This window comes from Pinus tabuliformis, chromosome Q, assembly GCF_031772625.1.
Source record: "Pinus tabuliformis cultivar Carrire ecotype Pingquan chromosome Q, CPIR1, whole genome shotgun sequence".
In the NCBI taxonomy this organism is placed as follows: domain Eukaryota; kingdom Viridiplantae; phylum Streptophyta; class Pinopsida; order Pinales; family Pinaceae; genus Pinus; species Pinus tabuliformis.
Genome location: NC_142296.1, coordinates 8,663,371 through 8,690,438, shown reverse-complemented (window position 1 = coordinate 8,690,438; position 27,068 = coordinate 8,663,371). Strand labels below are relative to the sequence as shown.

The window sequence follows — 27,068 nt, the reverse complement described above, 5'->3', positions numbered from 1 at the left end:
GATTTACTCTTCCTACTTATTTCATCATAAGTTATTCATAAAATTACTTCAACAAACATTAAAATAAATACTGCTGCAGATATCACATCGTAATACAGAAACAAAAATATGCACACATTGACACAGTTATTTTGCACTAATGTCCCCGGAAAAACCCAATGTGGGAAAACCGGTGCAGCAAGGGAGGATTTTATTATTTAGCAAATTTCTTGTACAACGGGGTGCCAAACTGGCTTACCCACAGATAAACAAACTTCCAACACTTTCCTAAACCCAGCGTAGGCCCTACTAACCTCTGCTACAGCCTGAAACCCTCTGCGTCAGCGTACTGAGTCTCTGCGCAGCCTCGAAGGGCTTCTACGTCACTCTTGCAGCCTCTGCGTGGATGACGCAGGCCCTTCTGGCTCTGCGCAGTCTCTGTTGCCTCTGCATGGCTCCCTCTAGCTCTGCGTCTACCTCTTCTGCGTTGATCTCCCGTCTCTCTGTTTCGTACTTGCTGCAACCTGACTGCTCTCCAGACCACTGGTTCAATTTCTAAGCAAACCCCACTCCAGAAATTGAGCTGACTGGTCTCCCTCAATCCGTTCTCCAAGTGCCCCTCAAGCCTCTTCTTATACTTTTTTTGTTGACATCTCAACAGCCAAGATTATTTCTCTAATCAACGGCTAAGATTAGATCTAGCATTATCCATGTTTTTTTGGACCATTCTAACACAGATTATATTAATACACATTAATATTTTATTTTTCCTAAGTTTAGACTTAGGGACTCCATTAAAAATATTAACTATTTTAATATTTCTTAATCTGTTTATAATCTGCCCATTTCTGCGTATTGGAGATCTCATGTGCCCCAACCTCTCCACCAAATTTCATAGCTAGATGTTGACACCTAATCCTCACGATTGGGTGAATTTATGTAAACAGTTAAATTAGGAATGTGAACAGTCATCAGGAGATGAACTGCGCAGTCACACCCTTTTGTATATAACAATAGCATACCTAATGAAATCAATCGAATCAGTTTTACTGCCTATTGGAGAGTTACTGCCTGGCCTGACATGGTATCAGAGCCAGTTCTCAAAATAAGTTGTAACTCCCTTCATTTTTGCTACTGTGGGTTGTACGCTGGTCTGAGCACTGTCCACTGAGTGCTGTTCTCTGTCGTTCTGACCTGAGCACTGTTCTGACGCCTCTGTCCTCAACGTTTTTTTTCAGTGAATTGGTATGTGTTTAACTGTATTATTGTATGCGTTTCTGAAGTGAGCGCTGTCCTCAACGCCTCTGTCCTCTGTCCTCTATGATGATGTGTTTAACTGCGCTGGATTGAAATGGAAATCGTGTTGATGGCGTGTTGTGGCGTTACGCTGTTGAATTGACATACGCTGGTTATGAAAATTTTGAAACGCTGGTTATGAACGTTTTGAATGCCATTTCAAACAAATACGTTCGTTGTTGTTTCAAATAAGTTCGGACCAGTGTTGAACTGCACATTTCCCGTGTACCTGGAGGCCGGCGTCCATGGAGTAGGCCTTACCACCGAGGGCGGCACTGCTGGCGGCTTGAATTTCCGGATTGGAATCAGAGCTTCCTGTTCTGCGGATACCGCCTCTCCAAACCACGCAATACTGCCTTGGAGGTTCCACCGAGATTCATGGTGCCATAGCGGAGATCCCATAAGTTTTCAAACGCTGGTTATGACTGTTTTCAATGTTGCCTGAATGGTATACGATCCAACGAATGCTGTTGTTTATTTCAAATACGTTTTGAATGATGCCATTTCAAATAAGTTCGAATGAGGATGTTTCAAATAAGTTCCAATGTTGCTATTTATTTCAAATACGTTTTGAATACTGCCATTTCAAATAAGTTCAAATGCGGATGTTTCAAATAAGTTCGAATGCTGTTGTTTCATGTGTTCATGGTATTTTATGAACAATGTGTATGGTAACGAATTCCATTTGCTATGCAACATTTAAAATAAGCTCGAATGCAGCTTTGAATAGTTCGAATTCCATTTGCAACCGAGATTCTGTGCTTTTGTCCCTACAGTTGGATCCGATTTGATTGCTGGTGCCATTCATATGTTTGATGCTTTGCCGAAGTTGACCGCTGTAAATTACAGTTCAAAGAATGCGCATGACCATGGTATTTATAAGTGAAGTTTTATGAGATTTATATAAGATTTATAAGGTGAAGTTTTATGAGAGTTATATGATGGACTTATATAAAACTTATATGAGGTTTATGTGAGGTGAATTTATACAATGATGGATTTATATGGGTCACATTGTGGATTTGAAATCTTTTGAGAATGCTTTTTTGAGTACATTGGCAGAAGTTCTATCAGCAAAAGTTTTTTTTTACAGAATGCATTCAATCATCTCCATGGTAGGAATAGTTCTCACTGGCAAGGAGAACTATCCTGAATGGTCCCAGATGATAAAACACACCCTCATCTTCAATGAGTTGTGGAAATGAGTGTGTGTCGGAGAAGGAGACAATGACCCAGTACAACCTACCTCAGACAAAGAGCTCGTCATTTGGGAAAACAAGAACAGCAAAGCTTATGCATTAATCGTAGCATCTGTAAACGAAGAGGTGAGTCGCCATATTTCGTCATATTCAACTGCCTTTGAAGCCTTACAAAAGCTGAAAGAACTCTATGACTCACATTCTGCACTTGAAGTTGTTCAACTCATGATTAAACTCTTCACTCTTGAACTGCAAAATAATGATCCTCTTGCTCTTGAATCTGAAGTAAAGTCTATAATGCATGATATCAAATCCACTAAGATTGAGTTGGATATCCCTCTTATTGCTTTTCTCAAGGCACTTTATCCTACTTACTCCAATTATTTTGAGTCTTTGCAAGCAAATGGAAATCTCAAAGATATAACCTTTGACTCTCTTGTGAAAAAGTTTGCTGAAAGAGAGAAAGCTTTTGGAAAGAAGACAACCCCTGAGTCTTCTGAAGAGATTGTGTGCCTTGCTCATAAAGAAAAGCATCCTGCTCAAGATTCTACAAGAGGAAGAGGTGGACGAAAAGGAAGAGGAAGATATTTCAGAGGCAGGGAGGCAGACATTCTCAAGGAGAAAAGGCAGATTTACACTGTATTCGCTGCAAAAGAAATGGATCACATGATGCCTCTACATGCAAGCTACCATGGGACAAAATTGAGCAGAAAAGAAACCAACAGAAAGGTAAAACTGATGATACAGACAAAGGTAAAGCACCTGAATCCGCTCACTATGTTGAGGCACAATGTAACATTGGAGTAAATGAAGATTTGTTTAATGCTTCACTTGCTTCTTGGAAAAATGATTGGTTGCTTGATTCAGGAGCAACCTATCACATGACTCATAGAAAAGATTTTTTTGAAGATTTCACTGACAATGTTGATGGAGCAGTATACTTTGCAGATCAATCAAAAATCAAGCCATCACGGCTTGGCACAATCAGGCTTAAACTGCCTAGTCTTCCAGACTTTCTTCTGGATCATGTTCTATATCTCCCACAGCTCAAGAGAAACTTGTTGTCCTTGGTCCACATCCGCCAGCAAGGTCACTCCATTCATATGTTTGATGGCAAGCTTGAGGTAAGAAAAGCATCTACCACTCACTTGTCATGAGGGGAATAGAAGAAGAAAGGCTTCTCAAATTGCAAGGAACCTCTGCTCATGCACAACATTTCTCATATATTTCTCATCATGAAGAAGGTACACTTCCATCAAGTTTATTATGGCATGCTAGATTTTGACATTTAAACTATGACAGTCTCCGCTTATTGAACAAAATTGGTGTTGCTGGTTTGCCTACAATTCCTAGAAAACTTAAGCAATGTGATGCTTGCATTCTAGGAAAGCATAGCAAACAGTGTTTTCATGATTCACATTCAAGAGCACACAGGAAGCTTGAACTTATTCATTCAGATTTATGTGGTCCAATGCTTGTTCCTTCTGCAAATGGAAATAAATATATTATGACATTTATTGATGACTACACCAGAATGTGTTGGGTTTATTTATTGAAGAACAAATCTGATGCTTTCCAAACATTCAAGAATTTTCATAAATGGATTGAAAATGATGCACAATCTCATATTGGGTCTATTCGCACTGATAATGGAAAAGAATATACATCAAATGAATTTGAAAACTATCTTCGCCAACATGGGATCAAACATCAAACAACTGTGCCTTATAATCTCCAACAGAATGGTGTAGCTGAAAGAATGAATAATACAATCTTGAATATGGTACGATCCATGCTTTTCTTCAAAAATGTAAAGATAATGTTTTGCACTGATGTTGTTCTATGTGCTACATATATAAAGAATAGATGTCCATCTAATGCTATAAGAAACAAGACTCCTTATGAATTGTGGTATGGACATGTTCCTTCGGTAAAACATCTCAGGGTCTTTGGTTCCACCTGTTATGCTTTGATACCAAAGGTACATAGAAACAAACTTGGTGCTAGAAGTCGTAAGTGTATCTTCCTGGGGTATTCAAACACCTCCAAAGCATACCGCCTCTATGATGAAGTAAATAAAAAGTTTGTTGTATCTAGAGATGTAATTTTTCTTGAATCATCCAAATCTAACAATGTTGTTGAGCAGCAACTTGATCGCTTGGATAGATTCGCAAAAATGAAATCATTTCAAGAATTTGATAATCAGATTCCACATCTTGAAGGGGGGATTCCTATTCTAGATCAACATGTGGAATCTTCTTCTGAAGAACACTCTCCCCCGAATGAAACTCCAACAACGGATGATGCTTTAAGTGATGTAATTGATAGAATTGGGAGACTCAATCTTGATTCAGTCCCAACTCAATCAACAAAGTAGCCTAGACCATCTCAGAAAGGTCCCCCAAAGTGGCTGACAAAGACACTTGAAAGTGTTCATCCTGATGAAATTGGAAAAACAGGAACCAGAAATTCAAACCGGAAAAATGGAGGTGATGTAGATGACTCTAATTCACCTGTTGATATGGATGTTTCTTATGATTGTGAATTGAACTTGTCTACAGATTTTGAACCAACTTCCTTTAAAGAAGTTGCTTCTCATGATGAATGGAAAGAAGCGATGTAAAAGGAGTATGATGCCCTCATAAAGAACGGCACTTGGAAGCTGGTTGATCCTCCATTTGGAACCAAACCAATTGGCTGCAAGTGGGTCTACAAGAACAAGTACAAAGCTGATGGCTCACTTGACAAGCACAAATCTAGGCTTGTGGCAAAAGGTTTTGCACAAAAGGAAGGGGTCGACTATGAGGAAGCTTTTGTCCCCACAGCAAAATGGGCCACCATCCGGACACTCTTTGCACTAGCAGCTCAAAACGGTTGGAAAGTCCATCAAATGGATGTAAAAACTGCCTTTTTGAATGGAGATCAAAAGAGAATGTTTTTATGTCCCAGCCTAAAGGATTTGCTGTGAAAGGACATGAACATAAAGTATGCAAACTTGTGAAGTCCTTGTATGGCCTCAAACAAGCACCGCGAGCCTGGTATGAAAAACTAACTGAGCATCTTCTGAAACTCAACTTCAATCATTTTGATCTTGATGATGCAACTTTATTTGTCAAGAAAGTTGGCAAAACAGTTGTATATCTTGTGGTATATGTAGATGATCTTTTAATGACAGGGAACAATGAAAGCTACATTGCATTCATAAAGAAGGAATTAGGGAAAAGTTTTGAAATGACTGATTTGGGCTATGTTCATTACTATCTTGGCATTGAAGTAACCCAACATCCAAAGTCCATATTTCTTTCTCAAAAGAAATACATTGGAGATTTGTTAAACATATTTGGCATGACAGAGTGCAATCCTCTTACTACTCCAATGGAACAAAACTTAAAGCTCACATCTATTTAAGGAAAGGAATTTGAGGATGCAACAAAGTCTCAACTACCTTACTACTACCAGACCAGACATTTCATTTGTTGTTGGAATCCTCTCCAAGTTTATGCAAAAACCTTGTGAGGGACATTGGTCTGCTGCAAAAAGAGTTCTAAAGTACTTGAAGGGAACTCAAGACTTAGGAATCAAGTACACACAGGTGGATGACTTCAGTTTGATCGGATACTCTGATTCAGACTTCGATGGAGACAAAGAAACTGGGGTATCTACTTCAGGATATGCTATGAGTCTTAGATCAGGAGCTGTCTCCTGGAGATCAGGCAAACAATCAGTTCCAGCAGATTCCACAACAGAAGCAGAATACGTGGCAGCAGCTAAAGCAACAAAAGAAATTTTGTGGCTCAAGAAAATTCTTGAAGATTTGCAGGTAAAACAAGTACAATCAACTCCACTTATGATTGACAACACATCTGCAATAAAGTTTGCCAAGAACCCAAAGTTCCATGATCGAACAAAGCACATCAATACTAAATATCATCTGATCCGACATCATGTTGAGGCCAAAAAAATCCATCTCCGTCATTGTTCCACAAATGAGCAAATTGCAGACATCTTCACCAAAGCGCTTGGAAGAGAAAAACTTGAAAGATTCAGAATGATGCTTGGACTCACCAACATCCCTTCAGATTAAGGGGGGAAATTTTGACACCTAATCCTCACGATTGGGTGAATTTATGTAAATAGTTAAATTAGGAATGTGAACAGTCATCAGGAGATGAACTGAGCAGTCACACCCTTTTGTATATAACAATAGCATACCTAATGAAATCAATCAAATCAGTTTTACTACCTATTGGAGAGTTACTGCCTGGCCTGACACTAGAGCACATCCGATGCTACCCCAAATCAATACTCCCTCTTAGTGAGGACTATGCTCTAGCAATACTCCTCATTGAGTATTACTCTGATCATCTGGAATCGGTACCTATGCTGATGCTAGGCCTCCCTGCCCAACATCCTCTACACTGTTGCATCCTGTACTGCTGCCCATGGTTCTGCCATTGCCAATGCTGCATCTGTACGATAGCTCCCTCTGCATCTATGTTGTTGTTGGTCCTTTCTCCCAGCACTGCATCCGCACTGCACCTTCCTCCGCATCTATGCTGTTGTTGGTCCTTTCTCCCAACACTGCATCTGCACTGCAACTCCCTCTGCATCTATGTTGTTGTTGGTCCTTTCTCCCAACACTGCATCTACACTGCAACTCCCTCTTCATTCGTGCTGCTAACACACTACTTCTGAAAGGGGTTCTTTACCATCCCCATCTTTTCCCTGAAGTAGTCAAATTTTGACTTTCCAAGGGCCTTGGTGAGAATATCTGCCACTTGTTCCCCTGTAGGAATGTAACTCAATTGTACAGCTCCACGTTGGACACAATCTCTGACAAAGTGACACCGGATATCAATATGCTTTGACCTATCATGAAAAACTGGATTTTCAGAGAGTTTGATGCAACTCTGATTATCACACATGATCCTGGTCGCCTCCATATTTCTTCTGAATAGGTTTACCGACAGTTTTCTAAGCCATATGGCCTCACACAAAGTTGTGCTTGCTACCATATATTCTGCCTCAGACGAGCTCAGAGCCACGGACTTTTGTTTCCTACTGCACCAGGAGGTTATTCCTGATCCAATGTTGAAACAGTACCCAGAGGTACTTTTCTGATCCACTGAACTTCCTGCCCAATCTGCATCAGTAAATCCACTCAACCTGATATCCTTCCCCTTGTTGTACAAGAGCCCATAATCAACTATTCCCTGTAAATACCTGAGAACGTGCTTGGCTGCTGCCTAGTGAGCCCTCTTTGGTTCCACCATGAACTGACTGAGGGTGTTGACAGCGTAGCAAATATCTGGCCTAGTATTGACTAGATACATCAAGGACCCTATGAGCTGTCAGTATAGGGTGGGATCGACATCCTTGTCTTCTGATGCATCAATCTTCTTCCAGTTGGTGATCATTGGCGTAGCCATAGGTCTACAGTCTCCCATCCCGAACCTTTTCAGAATTTCTGTAGCATACCTTCTTTGCCCAAGGAAGATTTCTCCTTTCTGCTGCCAAACTTCCAACCCTAGAAAATAGTGCATTCGTCCCAGATCCTTCATATCGAACTCTGTGGCTAGATTCTTCTTGCAGTCTTCAATGAGTCTGGATGATCCTGTCAGGAAGAGATCATCCACATATAATACTAAGATAAGTGGCTCGCTCTCTACGACCAGATAGTAGAGATTCAGATCCGCGTCACTCTTGACAAACCCCATCTTCTGCAAGTAGCCATCTATTCGACCATACCACGCTCTTGGTGCCTGCTTCAGCCCATACAAGGCTTTCTTCAGTCTGCATACATGAGACTTCTTCTCATGAGTTTCAAAGCCCTCTGGTTGTTCAATGTATACTTCTTCTTCTATTACCTCATTCAGAAATGTCGTCTTGACATCCATCTGATGGATCTCCCATCCCATCTGGGCTGCACGAGATATCACAGTCCTGATAGATGTATACCTGGCTACCGAGGCAAAGGTTTCCTCATAGTCAATCCCTTCCTTTTGAGCATACCCCTTAGCCACAAACCTGGACTTATATTTTTCAATACTGTCGTCCACAGCATATTTGATCTTGTAGATCCATCTTGAACCTACCACAGATCTGTCTTGAGGCCTTGACACCACCTCCCAGACATCGTTTACCATTATGGAGTTATACTCCTCTACCATCGCATCTAGCCAGACCTGATGTTGAGCTGCCTCCTTGAAGTTGGCAGGCTCTCCATCCTGAGCTACTAATGCCTGATACCTGTCTTGCTGTTTTCGCTCCCTTTTACTGTTCCTTGGCTCTCCGATGAAGTTCTCTGCATCACGCAGAATTTGACAAAGTTTCCTACTGGTTCTTCCTCTCCCAACAGGTGCTTTTGTTTGCTCCTCTTCCTCATCCTAAGAATCTTCCTGATCTGAGAAAGGAATCTTCACTTCCGTTGGTTGAAGAGGTATGACCAACAGATCCTCTTTCGACTGCTCCTTGGAAGGCATTTCGTGAGATCTTCTGAAAGCTTTGTCCTCCATGAACTTTACATCTCATCGTACTACTACCTTCCTGCTCCCTGGAAGATAGATCCTGTATGCCTTAGCGTTCTCGCTATATCCTGCCAGATACCCCTTTTCTGCAGTCTGATCCAGCTTCTTCCTCTTTTCTTCGGGTATGCGACAATATGCCAAACTCCTAAATATCCTGAAATGACTGACTTCAGGTGTCTTCCCAGTGAAGACTTTCTCTGGAGTAATCTTGCCCAATGCCCGATGAGGAGTCCTGTTTTGAACGTAGACAGTTGTGTTGCATGCTTCTGCCCACAGGAATTTTGGCATATCCTGATCATACAACATGGCCCTAGCTGCTTCTACAATAGTCATGTTTTTCCTTTTTGCCACCCCATTCTGCTCCGGATTGTAGGGCGCTATCCACTCTCTTTTGATGCCCTCCTTAGCACAAAAATCAGTGAAGTCCTTATCGACATATTCTCCACCATTATCTGAGCGCAAGAATTTTATTTTCTTACCTGTTAGATTCTCCACTAGAGCCTTGAACTCCTTGAATCGACTAAAAACCTCATCCTTGGTTTTCAAAAAATAGATTCAAGTTTTCCTCGAGTGGTCATCAATGAAAGTAAGGAAATACTCGGCAGCGCTAAGAGCTTTGACGGACATAGGTCCGCAGATATCTGAGTGTATCAATCCTAGTACACTCTTGGCCCTGTGGTTGCTCCTAGGAAATGTCGCCTTGGCATACTTTCCTAGAGCGTATCCCCTGCATACATCATTTCGTTCCGTACTCAGATCTGGAATTCCTGTTACAATGCTCCTGAGAATTCTCAGAGGTCCATGGTGCAAGTGACCCATCCTTCTGTGCCATAATTCATTCAAGTCTTTGTCCCCATGACTACCTATTAGTGCCATTAGAGATTCTAGCTGTAATCTGTACAACCGATTACTTTTGATCCCGATTTGCACTTTCTTTTTCTAGCTCGGGTGTTTGACGTATACCTTTTCCTTGATGAAGTAGACGTCATAGCCCTTGCCTTGTAGTTGTGACTCGGAAAGTAAGTTCATCCCCAATCCTAGCACATGCAGCACATTTGTGGCACAAAACCGCTCTCCCGATTCTGTCTGAAAAACTATGGTACCCTTTCCTACTGGAGTACACTTTGCCTTGTTCCCCATGGTGATCTGAAAGTTCATCTTCTCTTCTCAATATTCTGAAAAACACTCCTAGATTCCCATAATATACCACGAGGCTCCACTATCTATATACCATATTTCTAATGATGCAGCACTAGTCATGCACGCTACTTCTTCTTCCAACCTGGAAGCCAACATAGAAAAATCGAAATCTCTCTCTCTTGTGCAATCTTCTGAAAATATGTGTGAGTCCCCTGAGGTGGATGCCTCTGCATCATGGTCTCAACCCATGATTGATTTTCCCTTTCTGTCTCTGATTACTTGCTCTGATACCATGTGAAAATTCTATCATTACAGCAACTAATTTACTTTTCCTACTTATTTCATCATAAGTTATTCATGAAATTACTTCAACAAACATTAAAATAAACATTGTTGCAGATATCACATCGTAATACAGAAACAAAAATATGCACACGTTGACACAGTTATTTTGGACCAATGTCCCCGAAAAATCCCAATGTGGAAAACCAGTGCAACAAGGGAGGATTTTATTATTCAACAAATTTCTTGTACAACAGGGTGCCAAACTGGCTTACCCACAGATAGACAAACTTCCAGCACTTTCCTAAACCCAGCATAGGCCCTACTGACCAATGCTACACCCTGAAACCCTCTGCGTGAGCCTACTGAGTCTTTGTGCAGCCTCTCTCGGCTTTTGCATCACGCCTGCAGCCTCTGTGTGGATGATGCAGGCCCTTCTAGCTCTGCGCAGCCTCTGTTGCCTTTGCATGGCTCCCTCTAGCTCTATGTCTGTCTCTTTCGCGCTGATCTCCTGTCTCTCTGTTCTGTACTTGCTACCTCCTGACTGCTCTCCAGACCACTAGTTCAATTTCTCAGCAAACCCCGCTCCAGAAATTGAACTGACTGGTCTCCCTCAATCTGTTCTCCAAGTGCCCCTCAAGCCTCCTCTTATACTTTTTTTTGTTGACATCTCAACGACCGAGATTAAGACCCTAATCAACGGCTAAGATTAGATCTGGCTTGATCCATGTATCTTTGGACCATTCTAACACAGATTCATATTAATACACATTAATGTTTTATTTCCCTAAGTTTAGACTTAGGGACTCCATTAAAAATATTAATTATTTTAATATCTCGTGATCTGTTTAGAATCTACCCAAACCCTTTCTAGGTATTGGAGATCTCATATGCCCCAACCTCTCCACCAAATTTCGTGGCTAGAGCACATCCGATGCTACCCCAAATCAACAATGTTTTGAGTTGTTATATTACAAAGTTTATTTCAAGAAACATTTCAAAGCAAGTATTGTGATTCTTCAAATTGTTAATAAGAGCTTTCATTTCATGCTCAAATCTAATTCCATATTGACATCTTGATTTAGCATTTAACATCTCCTATTTTACGTTTTTTTTAAAGTAAATTTTCTAATTGTTGAGTTTTGGCAAGATATGTTATGATTCATGAATTGATTTTATATCTTACAAATATCTTGTGCTAATATCTTTTGTTTGCATTTCATGGTTATTTTGCTTTCATTATTCGAAACATTATATCTTTACTTTGAGCAAATGTATCTTTTCTTTTGTTGAGCAAACTCTTTATAAAGTGTCAGGCTAGGCAGTAACTCCACAAAAAAAAAACTGATTCGTATATTATTCCATAGGTAGGTCTTTGTTATATACAATAGGGAGCGACTACTCAGTTCATCTCCCGATGACTGTTCACATTCCTAATTTAATTATTTACATAAAATTCACCCAATCACAAAGATTAGGTGTCAACATTCCCCCCTTAATCTAAAGGGATGTTGGTGAGTCCAAGCATCATTCTGAATCGTTCAAGGTTTTCCCTTCCAAGCGCTTTGGTGAAGATGTCTGCAATTTGCTCATTTGTGGAACAATGATGGAGATGGATTGTTTTGGCCTCAACATGATGTCAAATCAGATGATATTTAGTATTGATGTGCTTTGTTCGATCATGGAACTTTGGGTTCTTGGCCAACTTTATTGCAGAGGTGTTGTCAATCATGAGTGGAGTTGATTGTACTTGTTTTACCTGCAAATCTTCAAGAATTTTCCTGAGCCACACAATTTCTTTTGTTGCTTTAGCTGCTGCCACGTATTCTGCTTCTGTTGTGGAATCTGCTGGAATTGATTGTTTGCGTGATCTCCAGGAGACAGCTCCTGATCCAAGACTCATAGCATATCCTGAATTAGATACCCCAGTTTCTTTGTCTCCATCGAAGTCTGAATCAAAGTATCCGATCAAGCTGAAGTCATCCACCTGTGTGTACTTGATCCCAAAGTCTTGAGTTCCCTTCAAGTACTTTAGAACTCTTTTTGCAGCAGACCAATGTCCCTCACAAGGCTTTTGCATAAACCTGGAGAGGATTCCAACAACAAACGAAATGTCTGGTCTGGTTGTAGTTAGGTAGATGAGACTTCCTACAAGTTGTCTATACTTTGTTGCATCCTCAAATTCTTTCCCTTCAATAGATGTGAGCTTTAAGTTTTGTTCCATTGGAGTAGTGAGAGGATTGCACTCTGTCATGCCAAATCTGTTCAATAGATCTCCAATGTATTTCTTTTGAGAAAGAAATATAGACTTTGGATGTTGGGTTACTTCAATGCCAAGATAGTAATGAACATAACCCAAATCAGTCATTTCAAAACTTTTCCTCAATTCCTTCTTTATGGATGCAATGTAGCTTTCATTATTCCCTGTCATTAAAAGATCATCTACATATACCACAAGATATACAACTGTTTTGCCAACTTTCTTGACAAATAAAGTTCCATCATCAAGATCAAAATGATTGAAATTGAGTTTCAGAAGATGCTCAGTTAGTTTTTCATACCAGGCTCGCGGTGCTTGTTTGAGGCCATACAAGGACTTCACAAGTTTGCATACTTTATGTTCATGTCCTTTCACAGCAAATCCTTCAGGCTGGGACATAAAAACATTTTCTTTTAGATCTCCATTCAAGAAAGCAGTTTTTACATCCATTTGATGGACTTTCCAACCGTTCTGAGCTACTAGTGCAAAGAGTGTCCAGATGGTAGCCCATTTTGCTATGGGGGCAAAAGTCTCCTCATAATCAACCCCTTCCTTCTGTGCAAAACCTTTTGCCACAAGCCTAGCTTTGTGCTTGTCAAGTGAGCCATCAGCTTTATACTTGTTTTTGTAGACCCACTTGCAGCCAATTGGTTTGGTTTCTAATGGAGGATCAACCAGCTTCCAAGTGTCGTTCTTTATGAGGGCATCATACTCCTTTTGCATCGCTTCTTTCCATTCATCATGAGAAGCAGCTTCTTTGAAGGAAGTTGGTTCAAAATCTGTAGACAAGTTCAATTCACAATCATAAGAAACATCCATATCAACAGGTGAATTAGAGTCATCTACATCACCTCCATTTTGTCGGTTTGAATTTCTGGTTCTTGTTTTTCCAATTTCATCAGGATGAACACTTTCAAGTGTCTTCGTCAGCCACTTTGGGGGACCTTTCTGAGATGGTCCAGGCCGCTCTGTTGATTGAGTTGGGACTGAATCAAGATTGAGTCTTCCAATTCTATCAATTACATCACTTAAAGCATCATCCGTTGTTGGAGTTTCATGCGGGGGAGAGTGTTCTTCAAAAGAAGATTCCACATGTTGATCTAGTATAGGAATCCCCCCTTCAAGATGTGGAATCTGATTATCAAATTCTTGAAATGATTTTGTTTTTGTGAATCTATCCAAGCGATCAAGTTGCCGCTCAACAACATTGTCGGATTTGGATGATTCAAGAAAAATTACGTCTCTAGATACAACAAACTTTTTATTTACTTCATCATAGAGGCGGTATGTTTGGAGGTGTTTGAGTACCCCAGGAAGATACACTTACGACTTCTAGCACCAAGTTTGTTTCTATGTACCTTTGGTATCAAAGCATAACAGGTGGAACCAAAGACCCTGAGATGTTTTACCGAAGGAACATGTCCATACCACAATTCATAAGGAGTCTTGTTTCTTATAGCATTAGATGGACATCTATTCTTTATATATGCAGCACATAGAACAGCATCAGCCCAAAACATTATCTTTACATTTTTGAAAAAAAACATGGATCGTACCATATTCAAGATTGTTCTATTCATTCTTTCAACTACACCATTCTGTTGGGGATTATAAGGCACAGTTGTTTGATGTTTGATCCCATGTTGGCGAAGATAGTTTTCAAATTCATTTGATGTGTATTCTTTTCCATTATCAGTGTGAATAGACCCAATATGAGATTGTGCATCATTTTCAATCCATTTATGAAAATTCTTGAATGTTTGAAAAGCATCAGATTTGTTCTTCAATAAATAAACCCAACACATTCTGGTGTAGTCATCAATAAATGTCATGATATATTTATTTCCATTTGCAGAAGGAACAGGCATTGGACCACATAAATCTGAATGAATAAGTTCAAGCTTCCTATGTGCTCTTGAATGTGAATCATGAAAACACTGTTTGCTATGCTTTCCTAGAATGCAAGCATCACATTGCTTAAGTTTTCTAGGAATTGTAGGCAAACCAGCAACACCATTTTTCTTAAATAGGCGGAGACTGTCATAGTTTAAATGTCCAAATCTAGCATGCCATAATAAACTTGATGGAAGTGTACCTTCTTCATGATGAGAAATATATGAGAAATGTTGTGCATGAGCAGATGTTCCTTGCAGTTTGAGAAGCCTTTCTTCTTCTATTCCCCTCATGACAAGTGAGTGGTCAGATGCTTTTCTTACCTCAAGCTTGCCATCAAACATATGAATGGAGTGACCTTGCTGGCGGATGTGGACCAAGGACAGCAAGTTTCTCTTGAGTTGTGGGAGATATAGAACATGATCCAGAAGAAAGTCTGGAAGACCAGGCAGTTTAAGCCTGATTTTGCCAAGCCCTGATGGCTTGATTTTTGATTGATCTGCAAAGTATACTGCTCCATCAACATTGTCAGTGAAATCTTAAAAAAAATCTTTTCTATGAGTCATGTGACAGGTTGCTCCTGAATCAAACAACCAATCATTTTTCCAAGAAGCAAGTGAAGCATTAAACAAATCTTCATTTACTCCAATGTTACATTGTGCCTCAACATAATGAGCGGATTCAGGTGCTTTACCTTTGTCTGTATCATTAGTTTTACCTTTCTGTTGGTTTCTTTTCTGCTCAATTTTGTCCCATGGTAGCTTGCATTTAGAGGCATCATGTGATCCATTTCTTTTGCAGCGAATACAGTGTAAATCTGCCTTTTCTCCTTGAGAATGTCTGCCCCCCTGCCTCTGAAATATCTTCCTCTTCCTCTTCGTCCACCACTTCCTCTTGTAGAATATTGAACAGGATGCTTTTCTTTATGAGCAAGGCACACAGTCTCTTCAGAAGACTCAGGGGTTGTCTTCTCTCCAAAAGCTTTCTCTCTTTCAGCAAACTTTTTCACAAGAGAGTCAAAGGTTATATCTTTGAGATTTCCATTTGCTTGCAAAGACTCAAGATAATTGGAGTAAGTAGGATAAAGTGCCTTGAGAAAAGCAATAAGAGGGATATCCAACTCAACCTTAGTGGATTTGATATCATGCATTATAGACTTTACTTCAGATGCAAGAGCAAGAGGATCATTATTTTGCAGTTCAAGAGTGAAGAGTTTAATCATGAGTTGAACAGCTTCAAGTGCAGAATGTGAGTCATAGAGTTCTTTCAGCTTTATCATTATCATATGAACATCTTCATCATTTGAAGATTATGTACCTGCAAAACTTTAATAGCAAGTACAACCAAAAACATACAGAAGCATGAAGTTAACTATATCAAAATCATGTTACTACAATGGAAGTATTTAGACTTTAGACATCAAACACCTAAACTTAGTTAGGTTCATAATCAACAAGAGACACATCTTTTTACATACTAGACTTCAACTTCTTGCTAGGGTTTTGTCATAAACCCTAGACTCCATCTTCGAGACACAAAGCCTTAGATATTAGTAATTCAATCAAATAACAATCCTACTATACATCTAAGGTTTCATCAATTTTCAGAATTTACATGCCAGACTCTACTAGGGTTTGTTGCAAACCCTAGATTTTATCAAAACTATATTAGAAAACAATCACATCCTAGAATATCAATCTTTACTAGGGCTTTGTTACAAACCCTAGAATTCACAAACTAAAACATGAGCATCAATAATTAAGTCAGCATACTCGCACATACATATCTAGGATGCATCAATACATTGAAGTTAGATATACAACAATTTTCTCCAGGCTAGGGTTTCAGTCATGCGGAAGAATATACACCTAGGGTTTCATTCCTAGGATCTTACTAAAATATTATAAGGGTTTTTCTCATAAACCCTAATTCACCAAACCCTAAAGATCTAAGGTTTTAATACATAACATAGACATTAACAGCAAACCCTAAAGGACTAGGGTTTTTATCATAACAATACCAAAACCTTAAACATAAAATGAATAAGTTTTCTAGATTTCATCAATAACCCTAAGTAGATTAGGGTTTCCTAAATATTGACACACCCTTAGGTTAGGGTTTTACAGTGAACCTTTTAGGGTTCCACAAGAATGATCAAATGATAATATAATGAGGGTAGATTTAATCTAATGATTAATTACCCTTAACAAGAATCTTTAAGATTCAAAACCCTAGACATAATGATGTCAGTAATGTAAAGCAATTTTAAAAGAGAATGAATATACCTTTTACATGAAGAGAACTTTATAACAAAGCTTATAGTCTAAGACATACCTTCAGTTGTTTCTTAACAAACCTTGAAGGACATCAATTCTGAAGGACTTCTTTTGTAATAGAACTTCTTCCATGCTTCAAGTCCTTTGAAGTCTTCTCCATAACTTTTGTGTATTCTGCAATCCTTCCTTTCACGAAAAATATAAAGAAAAGATTATTAGCATACAATACAAACAAATCTTGATGTTAGGAGGAAACCAAAACATGAAAAGATGAAAACAAAGAACATAATACTTATCTTTTGGTAAAATGGTGGAGGCTCCTTCTTAATTCAATCTTTTGGAGGGACACCTACAACTTTATCAAAACAATTCAAGAATTCCTAACAAGACATGTTAGATCTATGAGTTCTAGAAATCAAAACATAAAGGAAATCAATTCAAAGCTTAAAAATAGAAGACTAAGAGGGATAAGAGAGAGGGGACTTAGTAGTATAAGTCCTTGACTTCCGATACTTCATTCTTGCTCTTCTTAGGTGAGGCTTCGTCGACAATATTCGCATGTTTTCTTTCTCTCTTCCCTTCCTTAGATTATTTGGGCATTGATTTTTATAATGACCCATCTTATGGCAATTGTAGCATTCAATCTTTGATAGGTCTACTTTCTTCTTTGGTCCTTTGAACTTCTTGAAGGTCCCCTTCTTCTTGTGATGAGTGAAATAGGCATTTGAGATGTCTTCTTCATCCTCCTTGTTGTTTACTAATGATATTCGGGCTTCTTCTTGACTACATGCATTCCACATTTGTTCAAATGTTGGAGTATCCTTCCAACTGTTGATTCTTGATGCAAAAGCACTCCAAGATTTCGGTAGACCTAGAAGAGCAGTAATTATGAGCTCTTTTTCTAGTACAATTTCATCTATTGCTTGGAGTTCATCTCTGATTCTAGATATCCTTATAAAGTAGGATGCCATAGTATCATCTTTCATCATCTTGATAGTTCTTAATTCATTCTTGAGGCTTGTTATTTGACCAATGTTCTTGATGGTGAATAATTTGGAGAGAGCCTCATACATTTCTTGAGCATAATCTATGTTTGATATGTATGGAATGAGGTTGTCCTTTACTCCATCCGCTATTAGGTTCATGGCCAAGTATCGGTTTCTCTGAACTTTGCTTTCTCTGCTTCATTTATAGTCATTCTTGTCGAGGATGAGATCTATTCTCTTTTTCCAAGCCTTGTAGTTGGAGGCTCCTTCTAGTTTGTTTTCTCCCTTCATTGAGTTTGACATAGTTCCTGTAGATAGTAGACTTATTTCCTTATATGATCCTTTTTCCTTAATGACCTTTCTTTGATCTCCTTTTCCTTGGTATATCTTCAACCTACCTTTTTCCTTTTTCTTCACCTTAGCTCTAATACCATGTTCGAAAATCGAAAATGCAAAAAGATTTTCTCTTGATGATAATTATTTGTGATTTCTTTGAGTTCATCAAGCAATTACTAAGAACAAAACATGAAGATCAAGTACACCAGATGTAGGCACTCAGCCAGAGCTAAAACCCCTATATAGGGGAAAACCCAATCAAGAACTCTTCCTTCAGTAATTCAAAATGAGATAGACCAAGACCCTAAACCAAAGACCTTCCTCTTCCACCAAGTCAGCCTTCCAAGATGATTTAGTAGTCTCTTCTTATCCAATAGCTTTAACCTAGCAACAACCCAGAAATTTCAGCCCCAGCTTCACCAGAATTTCAGACCTGCCTGCAATTCTGAAATTTTCGGCCTACCTGCACTTTTCGGTCTGCTTGCACTTCTCGTCTTGCCTGCACTTCTCGTCTTACCTGCACTTTTCAGTCTACCTGCACTTCTCGGCCTGCCTGCACTTCTTGGCCTGCATGTGCTTCTCGACTTGCCTACACTTCTTGGCCTGCCTGTACTTCTCGGTCTGCCTGCACTTCTCTACTTCCCTGTACTTTTCGATCTCCTTGCACTGCAGAAATTCGACTTTTTTGTTCTTCTGAAATTTTGACTTGCCTGTATATATGTGTTTACGCCCCTTAGTTAGGTTGACTTGTCCAATTTGAAGTCAACTTGGTGGAGGCGGCCTAGAAGACCTAATTTACATTAAAATAATTTTCTTTCTTGACAAATAAATCCCAACAAGGGTTCTTTACATAAAGACACTTGACATAAACCCCAGAAGCCTACAATGGAGGCTTTGACCTATAAACAATTGACCCAAGCATAAAACACATGCTTTAATAAGTCAATTTCTTTAATAATAAAATTTCTATTCTTTCTTTGGACAAATACATTACATCATGACTCAAATATAATTACGAAGACCGACACTAGTTACATTCTTCAACAAACCTATCCGGTTCCCAGATCCAAAAGACTCTGTATTTGAGGTCTTCTACCCCTCGTGCCCAAAACTCCAAGAACAATTACTAAAATTCAAATTTCTCTCTGCAAATTCACTCTGTCTATTACTTCTTTGTGTACCCTCCTCTATCTTTGCTTCCCCCAGTAACCCCGAAAATTCCCCCCACCTTCCTATATTTATATCTACCCAGGTTGCTTTCTCATTCGGCCCTCTCTTCACTGCCTTCTAATGAAATAGTCCCAAAATTTCAAGTGGTCAGCGCCCTTGTTATCATTCATAATAATATATTCACCCGTTGTTATAATTTCCTTTGCAATTTTATGTCATGCTCACTTTTGATTGCTTAATATATATATTGTAGTTTATTTGTCATGTCCCTTCTCAAATACATTTGTAACAGGGTGTTGGTACACAATTTTGGACAATTTTGGCTAAGGGAGAGAACCCATCATTTTCAACTTAGGGGCTTAAGAGGCAATTGGACTTTATTCGGTTGCTAGTGGAATGTGGGGGCCACCCGCATGAGAGTTCAAAATGGCCCATTCGAATAGCTTGGAGGGAAAGTCGAATAGGCGGATGGAGGGCCCCACATGAGGCAAAGGAGGCCCAAGGAGTTATAAGGAGGGAGCAGTTGTCATTTTGGGTTTCATTCTTACATCTTGCAAACAAAACTAATTGATTGCTCGCTCTGTTGTATAGCTCAGTCAACCGGTTGTTTAGCCACGAATCTCTCAAGCAGGAGATTCAACCTCTACTTCGGGGGACCATCCGTGCCCACCCTAGAGAGGCAGTTCCACAATTTTTTCAGGATTTTGGGGGTTGTGAGAAAACACCATCATTCAGCGCAAAGCAGGGAGTGCGTATTTCTGGGTAGCTAGAGAATACGCAGAGGGAGCTAAAAGCCATGAAAGATCAGGTGTTTGCTGGGAGAGTTAGAGGGCAGAGAGAGCAGTAATAGGCCAACGTTCTTGCTGAGTTTTACAGCCAACGGAGCCAGTTCGAATTGTTGGGCTAGGGGACAACATAGAGGCCATTCCAACAGTTTTCGTGGAGCTTGTGAGCAGGTGCCATAGACCGGAAGCCCATCAAGGATGTCAGGGATTTCATGGCAGGGGTCAGCCCAGCACTTTGGGACCATTTCCGGGAGGATTTACAAGCAATTTTCAGTAGGCTTAGTTTTGCAGTTGCAGCTGAAGTGGGGCTCCAAGGGGGTCGAATTTCAAAAGTCTAAACCAACCAAAATACTTCGTGGGTTTTTATGGGTTTAGGCCAAGGAGTCCAGGGTTAAAAGCACATAATTTTCTGGACATTAGAAGTGCACCTTCCAACCATTCACACTCAGCAGAAAGGCAGTTTTCTGGGGCAGCGCAGTGCAGATTGGTGCAACAGCTGGACAGCCTTCAATTCAGCCATTTTCTCACCTGGGTTTGGTCATGCTTGTCCATTGAGACAAGCCCAGGTGCACCATCTTGTTATCCATTGTATTTAGCCTTCAGAAAAGTAATAAAATGGCTCAGCAATTCCATATTTGCAGCTTTTCTGTAGATGTTTAATGTGTATTTCGTTTTTATAGTTTGTTTCACATATTATTTGCTTTATATCACTTGTATTCCTATTTAGGATCTTTACAGTGTTATCAGAGCCTAGTTCTTGGCTCAACTATGGGGATTGTCTCTTATGAGAGAAGGAGACCAGCAAAACATCACCTACCGAAGACAAAGGTACCGGAGCAAAGAAAGAGAGCTGGAGATTACTCCAAACACAGAGGATAGAGGGAAAGCAGTAGTAGAAGAGGAGGACATGGTGGAACCCAAGAGCAGGGAAGAGATGGCTTTCGACAGCCTACTGAGGGCCCTGAATGACTTAGCCAAGGGTCAGAAAGATATGCTGGAAGAGATCAAGTCGCAAAACAAAGAGAGGGCCACTCCAAGAGGGATTCTGTTTAGGAAAACTTTTGGGGCCTCTCAGCGATTCGAACATCCCTCACCAGCAACGCAGCACCCATCAGCGAGTGAGCCAACTCGTGCTACACTGCCTTCTTTTGTATCAGTGGCACAAATCGAACCTGCAAGGGGTGAAGACCCCATTCAGATGGGAGACTATTTCAGAGAGTGGCAATCTATGGATGCAGACTTTAAGGAAGCCCTCTCCTTCAAAGATTACTGCAGGCTCAAGCAGAGTGAGAAGAATAAGGGTTATGGAGGACAGGGGATCGAGAACTATGAGTTGCAGAGGACCATAGGGAGGATGTATTTCCCTACTTTCGATGGCACTACCAAGTGCACAGCTAGGGCTTGCGTTGAGAAGATGGACACCTACTTCCAACTCAACCGGATGACAAAGCAGGAAGCCATCAAGATGGCCACGCTGCACATGGAGGGGGAAGCCCATGATTGGTGGTTTCATGGCTTGACCACCCTAGGGCATGCCCATGTGGCTTCTTATGAGGACTTCACTAGGAGGGTGGTGGAGGGTTTTGACCAGAGAGATCTAGAGGCTCATTTCAAAGAGCTGACCCAACTGTGACAAACAGGCAACCTGGAGCAGTACATCTCAGAGTTTTTACGAGTATCAGTGATGGTTCCAGATCTATCTGAGGCTAGGAGGGTGTATACCTATGGACCGGTGAAGTCACGCAGACCCTTCACGCTGCAGGAAGCAGTGTTGTGCACCAGAGATCTACAGGGGGCATCCCCAAGACTAGAGCACCTTTTCCTGCACGGACCCCTTTTCCACAAAAGGCGCATGAGACTAGACCTCCCTCTCAGAGGACCACACAGGGGAGGGGTCAGTTAGATGATGAGACACGAAAGGACCTCAGGAGAAGGAAGTTGTGCTTCACATGCAGGGAACCCTAGGCACCAGGCCCTCAGTGCACTACTATGGAGCACACTATAATGAGGTTTTTTCTGACAATGACCAAGAGGACGAGGTGGAGCAGGATTATGGTGTGGCAGAGGGTGAGAGTTCAACAGATAGAGGGCCACCACCACCACCTCCACAGGGTGGGGCATCCTTTGCCCCAGCCGAGGGAGTCCTTGCTTCCTTATGCGGGATTCCCAAATTTTTGACATTGAGGATCAAAGGCATTGTACAAGGGCAGAGGGTATCAGTTCTAGTTGACAGTGGGGCTACCCACAATTTCATAGATGTGTTAATCTAGGTTGTCATTGATGTCAATATGGCAGTGTTTGTGATGGCAAATTCTTGTGATCATAATGTTGCCCATGAAGGATCCAAGGATTGAATACAGACATAATAGAAATAGTGGAACCAAGGAGGAAAGTTAGCAGAAGCCGAGGAAAGCCAAAAAGTAAGAGAAAGAAGTCATTGAAAGCCAACAAGAGAAGATAAGCAATTTATCATAAGCAATTTATAGGGAGGAGTTAAGATATCAGCGCTTTATCAGAGAAATTATATTGTCACGTTATCGGTGGTTCTATTATATTAAGTTATGTAAACACTGCTCAAACCCCCGATTGCAATATAATGGAGTCAAGAAATGAATGGCGGAGATCAAACCCAAGTGCTTGCGGAAGAAGAATGGTGGAGGAATAGATCTGGATCGTCAGATCGACAGATCTGTTAGATTGACGGTGATTAGCAACTGCGGGGGTAGGAAAGTACGGATTTCCTTGATCGTGGCTGAAGTCCCGCACTCAATCCTAGTCGTCGATCTCATATTCAACTCTTAGATCTCAGTCAACTGCGGGGGTTAAGGCCGTTTTAATCTGTGTGCCAGTCGAAGTCCCGCAAACCATAGATTGCGATATAATACGCAGACCCGATTGCTCCATTAGAATACACTGTTATATTATATCGCGTCCGCCTTATCGAAACTTTCATATTGCAAGTTATAAAGGGATGTCACATTAAAAACTGCGATTACGATATTACTGCGGACCTAACTGCACCACTATAATATGACTCAATACTATATCGCATCCACCGTATGAACTTTCATATTGCAAGTCATAAATGTCATGGTAAAACCTCCGATTGCGATATCATATTGCTGACCCACTGCACCACTATAACATGACTTTATACAATATCGCAACCGCAATATCGTTAGTTTCTAAGGGATGTCAAACCGTCGATTGTGATAAGGTTGTGGACCCAATGGGTTTATTAACAACTGCTTAAGATCATATCGCATCCGCTCCGTTGGCAGTAGTGGAATCACTATGTTATGTGCAAACCTCCGAAAACTGTGATTGCGGGATTAAAGGAATAACTTTGATTTTCATGAATGTTGCGATTGCGATTAATGTGGGACCTCCATATGGGTATAGCAGCTCTTATATGGTTTCCATGAATAATCAAGTCTATGGATAAAAGACTCTCTGATATATATTTTTAATATACAAGTCGGCCTCCCTCCAATAGATGTGTCATTTGGTCATTGGTGAAACTCGTATAAAAACGAGTTAAAACGCTTCAGTTCTAAGCATCTATCTCGGGCATAAAAATAGAGCATAAATAATTTCACAATTCGTGAACTTGAAGAGACAGAGGAAGCCGAAGGAACAGTAGAAAGAAAGCCGAAGGTCAAGCGAGTGAAAAACGAAGCCAAAGGTCGAGTGAACAAAAGTGGAAGCCGAAGGTCGAGCGAGCGAAGAAGGAAGCTGAAAGGTCCAGCGGAAGAAAAAGGAAGCCAAAGGTCGAGCGAACGAAAGTGGAAGCCGAAGGTCGAGCAAGCGAAGAAGGAAGCCGAAAGGTCTAACAGAAGAAGAAGGAAGCCGAAGGTTGAACATTCTGTTGACTGGGTTATTTATTGAAAAGCTCAGACCTGTGTTTGACAGTGATTCAGATAATAGTTCAAAAGGACGCTCTGCAGATCTAAGAAGATTATCTGAGTATGAACAGGGTTGTTTTTAATTGAACGCACAATATGAAACCGTGACAATCACTCCTCTAAAGAAGTCACTCCTGAAGCAGTTAATCCTGAAGCAGTCACTCCTGAAGCATTTACCGTGACAGTGAGAACAAAGGCTTGAAACAGAGAGTTGTTTTTGTGCAGAGCTTAGTGTAGTTCATTGTAGACACATTGAAGTTGTGTGAACACTCTTGTAGATCATGATGGCTATTTGAAATCATCATGAGGTAACTTTGCAGACTTGTTTGGCCAATATGAAGAATTGTGAAGACTCCTTCATATGAAGACAGGTTGTCATTGATGTAGTAGTGAAGTTGTAGATTGACAGAACACAGTGAAGAAGATTTTGAGAGCGGTGTAATGCAATCAAAATATTTCTTGATAAGATAGGGTCGGAGCCCTTGGGGTTGGTGCCTCAAAATTGGAAGGATTGGTGTCCTTGGAGTTGGTTCTCCTAAATCCAAGGTTGGTGCCTTGACAAGATAGGGTCGGAGCCCTTGATGTTGGTGCCTCAGAATTGGAAAGATTGGTGTCCTTGGAGTTGGTGCTCCTAAACACAAAGTTGGTGCCTTGAGAAGATAGGGTTGGTACCCTAGAGGTTGGAGCCTCATAAAAGACCAAGTTGGTGCTCGACAATAGGTTGTAGCCTTATATATATTGTACCTGATTTATTGTAAAGATTATATTAATAAAAGCATTTATTCCTATTGTTCATTTTGTGTTCTAAATATAAATGATTTAACTCGTAAAAATAACAATTGAAAAGGAATACTGTTTCACCCCTCTCAGTATTTCCAACAAGATGCGTAGTTGGTTCAGAGGAGGGGCCTCACCACGGCTGAGTTCGAGGGATTTTTAGTCCTAGTACCAGGTGATCGTGCCATACAGTGCACTAGATACGTGCCTTCCTTGACAGTAGTTATGGGGAAATACTCAATGACGAACCATTTCTTTGTGGTCACTGTGTCAGACACCAACGTGGTGATGGGTGTCCAGTGGTTGTATTCCCTTGGGCGAGTCACAATGGATTGGAGGAAGCCAGAGATGGAGTTCAATGGACCGGATGGAAAACTGGTAGTTTTGAGAGGCATGCAGTCTTATCCACCTCACATAGTTTTGGCCCACAGGATGGAGGCGGACCTGCAACATGGGGACATTGCATGGGCAGTTGAGCTGAGGATTTGAGAGGCTGGGGGACAAGCTCAGCCAACACCACCAGACATACAGGCTTTGCTGGACAGATACGCAGTGGCGTTTGGGGACATTCCACCAGGGCAGCCGCTAGACAGGGGATTTGAGCACACTATTGAGTTGGAGCCGAGTGTGCAGGCAGTGATCACCACCCCTTATAGACATCCCAAGGCCTATAAGGACGAGATAGAGAAGGTCATCCAGGAGTTGCTAGAATTGGGCCATATCAGGCCAAGTTCTAGTCCCTTCACTTCTTCAATGGTACTGGTGAAGAAGAAGGATAGAACCCTTCGGATGTGCATTGAATATCGGGCCCTCAACCAGAAGACACTAAAGAATTGGTACCCCATTCCCTGCATAGATGAGCTAATGGACAAGCTTAGAGGAACCAAGTACTTCTCTAAGATCAATCTGCGTTCAAGGTACCACCAGATCAGTGTGAGGGATCAGGATATCCCTAAGACAACTTTTCAGTGCCACTATGGGCACTTCGAGTTCCTGGTCATGCCATTTGGGCCGACCAACACTCCAGCCACCTTCCAGTCATGCATGAACCATGTCTTCCGGGGAAAATTGAGGTCTGTGCTAGTTTTCTTCGATGACATTCTGATTTACAGCCGGACATGGGAGGAGCACCTCCAACACTTGGAGGAGGTACTGCGCATTCTGGAGGAGCAGCAGTTTTATGCCAAGCACTCCAAGTGCAAGTTTGGTTTGACAAAGATGCTCTACCTAGGGCATATCATTAATGCTAATGGGTGAAGGTCAATGAGGAGAAGATTCGAGCCATCTAGGATTGGCCAGTACCCCGAGATGTGACTGCGCTGAGGGGCTCATTGGGCATTTTCACCTACTACAGGAAGTTTGTCAAGGGATTCTCACAGCTGGCAGCACAATTGACCGACTTGACCAAGAGAGAGGCTTTCGCATGGACTCATGGAGCACAGGTTGCCTTCGACCGCTTCAAGTAGGTGATGAGTCGTTGCCTGGTCTTGGCACTTCCGGATTTCTCCCAGCCATTCACCGTGGAGTGTGATGCATCCGAGGTAGGAGTTGGAGCAGTATTGTCACAGGAGGGGCATCCCATTGCTTTCGAGAGTCGGAAGCTCCTACCACACGAGCTGTCATATTCCATATATGACAAAGAGATGCTGGCCATCATGCATGCATTGGCCAAATTCTGTCAGTACTTGGTGGGCAACAGGTTTCGAGTGAAGATTGATCACAACAGTCTTCGTCACTTCATGGGGCAGCAGGGCCTCAATGACAGGCAGCAGAGATGGGTCAGCAAGGTGCAGGCCTATGACTTCGATATAGAGTATGTGCGGGGGAAGCATAATGTGGTGGTCGATGCTCTATCTCGAAGACCAGCTAGGTTATCCCTCATGAGCATCTGCCATGATTGGAAGGCTCAGCTATTGGTGGAGTACTCCAAGGACAGGAGGGCATGCGAGGTATTGGAGGGTACCCATGCAGATGAGCATTACCGAGTGATGGATGAGGTCATCTATTACAAGGGGCGCATTTTCTTAGTACCCAACTCGCAGTTGAGAGAGAGGGTGCTCCAAGCAGCGCAATATTCACCATTATCCAGGCACCAAGGTTTCCGAAAAACTTATACGGCAGTCAGGGAGAGATTTACGTGGAAGGACCTCAAGGGGTACGTGCTGCAGAGTGTGAGGCATGTCAGAGGAACAAGGGGGAACTGATCCACCGCGCAAGATTGCTACAGCCACTTCCCATCCCCAAGGGGAAATGGGAA

General features: G+C 41.2%; 1 protein-coding gene across 2 annotated transcripts in view; it reads right to left on the bottom strand.

The window, feature by feature from the left end:
* HINT4 (histidine triad nucleotide-binding 4) overlaps positions 1-27,068 on the bottom strand; it is a 144,391-nt gene that overhangs the window by 5,614 nt on the left and 111,709 nt on the right. The gene's annotated exons all lie outside the window — the stretch shown is intronic.